The sequence below is a fragment of the Camellia sinensis genome, chromosome 10 (genome assembly GCF_055761805.1).
Source record: "Camellia sinensis isolate YWXY chromosome 10, ASM5576180v1, whole genome shotgun sequence".
NCBI lineage: Eukaryota > Viridiplantae > Streptophyta > Magnoliopsida > Ericales > Theaceae > Camellia > Camellia sinensis.
Genome location: NC_138970.1, coordinates 167,716,268 through 167,723,229, shown reverse-complemented (window position 1 = coordinate 167,723,229; position 6,962 = coordinate 167,716,268). Strand labels below are relative to the sequence as shown.

The following is a 6,962-nucleotide window of genomic DNA, read 5'->3' as shown; positions in this document are numbered from 1 at the left end:
ATTACGTATAATATTTTACATTTAATTAATTAAGGTGATTTGGATTTTAATTAATTATTATTTTGATTTAATTACAGAATTGATTAATAATATTGGAGTCTGATTTGTATTTGATTTTAATAATAATTTATTTTGAAATTAGAAATTAAGAGTCCAAATGGCTTAAGGAAGTGAAATTAATAAGTTGAATCAATTAAATACGGACCCACTTGGGAGTTTAATTAATATTTGGTTCAATTTAGTAAAATCAAGATTTGATTAATTTGGTCCAAATTGGAGTTAATTAAGTTAATTATGTTATAAGGTTTGAGAAATTATGATTGTTATGAATTAAATCTATTTATGAGGTATTCAATTTTAATATGAAATTTATTGATAAAGATTTTGGATTTGATTTGAAATTGAGGGCCTTGGTGATTTACGAAACAAAAATTGATGATGATAATAAGTTCAATTTAATATTTGAAGCTTTTTGGGTATTGATTAAAAATTTGATTCGGATTGATAAATTTAGTAATGATTGATTGGGACTTAATTGAAGTCAATTGGACTATGATTAAGTAGGGTTAATTGTGATTTAATTAAGTTAATGTGTAATTGTTGTGCCAAACTAATCCTAATTAATTAAGTTGATGTGCAATTAGTAAATTCTAAATAATTACGTAAGAGTTTAGAACAATGGAGAAGAATATAGAATTCTTTTGCTTTAGGGGACGTTTGGCTATATGTGAGGAGAGAGAGTGTGAGTACTCAATTTGTCGTGGGCTGGAACTTTGGGTTGAAAACACTACAGAGAAGGAGAGAGAGAGAGAAAACCGTACGGAGAGAGATATTCTGGAGAAGTGAAATCAAGAAGAAGACAAGGAAGAGAGGAAGAATAAAGAAGAAGAGGGTTTTGTGGGATACCAAATTGAAGTTCAAAATTATGGAAAAATCATCTTAAGGTAAGAAATTCCATCCTTTTTCTAGTGTTATTTAAATAATCTAAACAAAAATTGATTCAAGGTGGATTTTGAGAATATTAAAAATGAAGATTAATTATATAAAGTGATAGAAATTGGGTTTTGCATGTAAAATTAAGTTAGGTTGAAGAATATGAGTTATGATTCTTTAAATTTGTTAAGTATGCGTTTCATTTTGAGAATTATTCTTGAATTGTGTTATATAAATTACATGCAGCAATGATGTATTGAAGATTTGATCCATGCAATGGAGTTAGGTTCAAATATATGGAAATTAACTTAGAAATTAATCACTTTGGGTTTGAATTTAGTTGTCTTAATATGAAATTGAGTTTCAATTGTACATGCATCATGAATTTTTCAAGACTTTTGAAAGTTTAATTCATGTTTTAAAATTTGTGGGTTTGAAATTGGGTTTGATATGGAGAAAATGAATTAAATTTAAATTTGGACAAATTTGGAAATAAATTATAATTTATATTTGAGAATAAAAAATTAGTTTGATTTTGATTTAAATTTCTTACATGTAAATATTTTTAAAAGGGCTTTATAACTTCAATTTATGTTTTATTAAACAAAGAAAAAAGAACTTTGAAATTATTATATTCATGAAATTATTGGGTTTAATCTTAATGATCAAAGAGATTTGTGTATTAGAAAGTGGAAAATTAGTCATGGGTTTTACAATTGAAGCTTCACAACACATTATTTATGTTTTGTAATTTCATTGAAGTTTTAATCTTTCTTCAAATTAGAAGATTTGGGAGTTGATTCAAGTTTGATTCCTATTTGATGTTGAAGGCCCAAATTCTAGCATGTTTATATGAGTTTTTGGGAGTGAAATGCATGAAAATGAGGTGGAAATTGCAAACTTTGAGCTTCACACATGAAATAGAATTTCGGAAAACAGGGCACAAAATCTACTGTGATCCACACATGCGGATTGGGCATCCTGCAGGTGCGGTTTTGGTCAGGCTCGGGTTTTGTTTTCTCATCATTTTTCTACCTTCCGGGCCATCGTTGCATTGTTTTAAAGTGTTTTTCTTGTGCATTTGCACCTCATGACTGCATTGGAATGAACAAATGAAAATTTAGAACCGAACGAGTGAAGATGAATGGAAATTGAACAAGTAAACAATCAAATCAAATAGAATTGGCTAACGATATGAATGTAATTGAATTGTTGTGCTTGAATTTATTTGTTTAGGTCGGGCGCTGCATCGTAGTGCAACTTTAGCACGTATTTTGAGGAGCCCACTGTGAGTAACGATGTTGTAAAGCTATGTTCAATTGTACTTATTTTCTAATCGATTAAATGTACTGTTTTCTAAAATGATACTGTTTACTGAAGGAATGACTGTCCTATTTTGAAAACTGTACTAGTGGCATCCATAGCAACTGTTACTGCTACTGCTACTGTTACAGAGATCTCTGTCAGTTCCAATCTTTGGAACTATTGTTACTGTATTGATGGCCACCAACTGACTGTTCGGTCTTTAAGACCTACTATACTGTTTCGCTATTGGATGTATCACGTATGACTGTTATGATTTCATATGACTATGAAATGTATGAAATACTGCTTTGTGAACTGATTCATTACTGAAACTGACTGTTTGAACTGCTATAAGGACATCATTCATAAACCCCTTTACACATTTGTTATTCACTGGACTTTAGCTCATTGTTTATCACATATATGTAGGTGATCGAGCCACGGATTAGAGTCGACGGCATCGACCCGAAACTTGTTTTTGTCAAGCCAACTACTGTGCCTCATTGCGAGATTCTGAACGTTTCCATGTCAAGGCTTATTGGGTGATTCAGATTCGCCTTTTGACAATGGGATTTAATTCCCTAGCTTGTGTTTTGTTTTGTACACGTGTGTTATGGACTTAAGTTTTTGTGTAATCACAAATATGTGAAATTTGTTTTGTTCATTTAAGTCCTCATAGCTCATTGGACGTTATTTTCTATTATTGTTTGGCTTCTGCCAGTCCCATTATTGTGTTATTGTCATTATTGTTAAGCACGTCTTTGGTAATCATGGATTACTAGTCGGTTATGGTGCTAAACCTATAAAGGCGGGTTTGGGTCGTGACAGCTGCATTTGGGTTGACTTGTGAGTCTAAACTTGAGGCTAAAGCTAAAGGATTGTTTGACCGTATGGCATTTCTGTCCTCAGATGTGGCTGATGTTATTGAGAATCATCTTCGAGTAAAATGTCCTTCGGCCTATCTAGTTCACTTGGGAAATAGGATTTTCTATTATGTCTTGACTGGTGGTCTTCCCGACCCTAAAATTCCTTATCACATATGCTTTGGAGATACTGAAAAACGGGCAATTAGCATCATTACCTTTGAGGCTCTTAGGGAAACCTATACTGAATCTTCTAGCAATGGAGACAGGACTTTTTTTGGGGCAAAATTGTTGTGCACTGCACAATTGGTTGCCAGAAGCAAATGTGGTGCCTTTGCTAATGCAGGTTTTCTGCTAGGATGCTTCTCAATTTCCATTGTAACCTCATTTTGTTTCTTCTAACTCCATTCCTGTTTACATTTATATGCACAATTTGCTCCCTTATATGCTTTTTCCTTGGTAGAGAAAAAACTGATTTTTGTTTACTTTTATTTATTATTTGTTAAGGTTCAATTATACTTGATACACACTTCTAATAGACATATGTGAAGAGGATTTCAGATATAGCAACCACTGTAATGTGCTACTCTTGATTTGTATGATCAAACAATAGAACTTAAGTTGGCATTATTGTCCAGACTGTGAGACGCGGTATTGGGTGTGGTATAAGGGTTGAGGCATACAATTAAACATGTGCCGCCTAGTGACTGCAGTTGTGACCAAGATGGAGAAAACCATATTTTTGTTCACTATAAGTTCCATTTCAATTTTATGCACAAATATTATTTCTTCTTGGGTAAACAAGAAACTTATTGGCCACCATGACAAAGTCATGTTGTTGTTGTAGCCTTGAAAAAAAAATCTAATGCTAGATACACTTGCAGTGTTAAAAAATCTATGGCTATCTTGACTGGCAATGTTTTTTTTAGTAATAAGCAGAGTAATACATAGGTAAGCTGAGTAATACATAGGGGAGCCGAACAGCTCGAGATAAGCGTGAGGTTGGCTTGTTTAGGATTTGTTCAAGCTTGATTTGAAAGTAAAATGAGTCAATTTCAAGCGTGAAATCACAATTTGTTTGGTAAGTGAGCCGAGCTTGAACATTGTTTTTTTTGGCTCAATACACTCTTCTCAATTAACTGGATTTGAAAAGAATAAGGCTAATCTTTCACATCACTGGAACAGTGAAAACAAAGCAGGAATAGCCATGCTTTTTTCAAGGAGGTGACTTTATAGAGGTAGTCACACTAATATGTTTCAAGGAGGTGACTTTATAGCCATGCTTTTTTTTACTTTTCTTGAGGTGGTCATATAGTTTGTATAAATTGACCAGGATTAACTTTAGCAAGACATTAATACCGGTCATACAATTCTGGTTGAAGTTCTCTTTTGTATTGAGATAACCAGGACAAATTTATATTAGAGAACAAACTCAGCTCAGACAAATCTTTATATTAGAGAACAAACTCAGCTCAGACAAATCTTTCTAATGTTTAGCCAAACTCGAGTTGAGCTTGAACATTGTCAAAACTATATTGAAGTGAGACTGCACAGCCATGAACTTAACTTGTTTACACCTCTATATATCAGTAACTTTTGGCTAGCCTGGGTTGCTGAACATAATTCCTCTTTGACTCGTTCTTACTAATATCGGATGTTGAGGGGCACTGCATTACTTATCAAAAAAAAAAAAAAAAAGTGTGGAGGTGCATTTGGAGGGAAATGAATGAAAAAGTAAAATCAAACTATAATAACTTACACAATTGCATACAAAGATAGATGGAAGGTATAAAGTCATGCTATGAGATTTAATCTATGCATGTAAGATACTTGTAAGATTTTTGTCAAATTTTCAATTATTTGAATTTGTGTATTTGTGAGAAGGAAACACCATCTTAACCAAGTAGGAAATAATGAATTTAATTCTATTCAATTTCTTAAAAATATTTTTACAGGAGACCCATGGGAAAAAAAGGAGCTGATAAGAAAGTAAATCTTATTACGAAATTTTGTATGTCACTTGTTTTAGAAATTTTTATTCTGATTATAGGAGGGAAAAAGGGAAAGATTAAAAAAAAAAAAAAGGAAAAAAGTGGTGGGAAGGATGGTGAAGGCAAATTGATGTTAGGTCAGTGCTGTTTTTTTCTTTTTGGTAGCCTAGGTAAAGTTTAATTGATGTTACGTGGTCCTGCTGGCCATATGGTAGATTGCGTGAAATATTATCTTAATACAAATTATATATCTAATCTCTGCCATCTGGACTTTGAGGGGGAAAAATCTAATGTTTTTTATGATTATATTATCTAGTTAAATCTCCTTTTCAGATCTTGTGCTCTTTATTAATAAATTAGATTGCTATTTGTAGCGCTGTTTGTAGTTTTTTTCTAGCTAATAAATCTTGGTTTATATGATTGATAGCTGTTATTTTTTCAAGTTAACTCGACCTTTTTTGGTTTACAGTGTTTTTAGATGTCACTTTTCTCATACCAACATAATCTCGTACCAATGGAGTCAAATGCCCTACCCAACCAGAAATACCAGAACTTTAATTAAAAGAAATACCAACATTGACAACAAACACCAGCAATAATTTACATTAAAAAAATATAAATTCAGGACACAATCCCTTTCAAGTTAGATTAGATATCCCTACATAGTTAGATTAAACACCCAAAATAGGGGGTAATGAGATGCACCACTCCTCGTCACCTAGGAAAGAGATTTTTTTTTTTTTTTGTGGTGCCAACGATTAGATTCTAACAGATTATTAGCAAGATATATTATTATGAATATTCTTCTAATGCTTTCAATGCTTTCTCATAAACTGGAATCCCAAATGTCTTTCTTGAAAAACCAAAGGGCACAACAATATGAGGTAAGCTCCAAGTTGAATGAGAAATTTTTAGCCTCCAAAATGTTATGCATTCAGAAAAATTGTGCTCTCTTTACAATTCCTTTTTTAGCATTAGATGACCTCCATAAATTTAAAATTATTCACCATGTTTTGAGTGGTCAGATTTGTAGGCTTGAATTTTTCGTTGATTTCGATTTTGAACTATTCTATGAGATGATATGGTTACTAGTTATATCTGTTTCGGATAGTTTCTTTTACATGCTTTCTTGATATGTATCTTCTTGTTAGTTTCTTTTACATGCTTTCTTGATATGTATCTTCTTGTTAAAAAAAAAAGAGGCCCAATTAGTACACATTAATGTGTGTTTGGGATGAGAAAGATTGGGTATACACCTAACCTTTGGGATAGTGCACAAAGTGATTGTTCCTTGCCTTGAACTCATAACCTCAACATTATTAGATCAAGGTTTTACCATTGAACCAATGATAAAATTGCTTACACACTAACATATTATTATTATTTGCAAAATCAGTAGATATGCCTTTAGGATGTTTTGAGTAGTGAGGTTTTGTGGCTTGTGTTTCCCACTGACTCTACTGGTTTGAATTGGTTTAAACTAATTTGAAGTTTGATTTTGCATCACGGTCATTTGACTTTATGATGATCAAGAAGGGGTTTTATACAATTATTTTCTTTCCTAATGCTTGCTTATATTTATGTTGACTAAGAATTCTTAGTAATTTACCTTGGTTGTATCCAGAATGATCATGATCCATCCAAGTTAGTGGCAGACTCCATGTGACCTACTTAGGTATTTGGTTTTGTAAGCCAGGAGTACTCTTTCTTATAAATTTGCAGTCTTTTCTTGACATGATTTTCATGATTTATGTGTCCCAGATGGTTCAATGAAAATACCCATATGAAATCTTTTATTTTGTTGCTAAACTGTGGATGTTCTGTTGCAGCAAATAACAATTCCAAAAATTTGAGAAAATGATTGGTTCAA

The 6,962-nt window shown here is 32.3% G+C and overlaps 1 long non-coding RNA gene across 1 annotated transcript; it reads left to right on the top strand.

The window, feature by feature from the left end:
• Positions 1 to 211: 211 nt before the first annotated feature.
• On the top strand, positions 212 to 2,931 carry LOC145801425 (uncharacterized). The gene is made up of 2 exons (XR_014342898.1): positions 212 to 944; positions 2,668 to 2,931. It is a non-coding gene; the product is annotated as an uncharacterized LOC145801425 (long non-coding RNA).
• Positions 2,932 to 6,962: the final 4,031 nt, after the last annotated feature.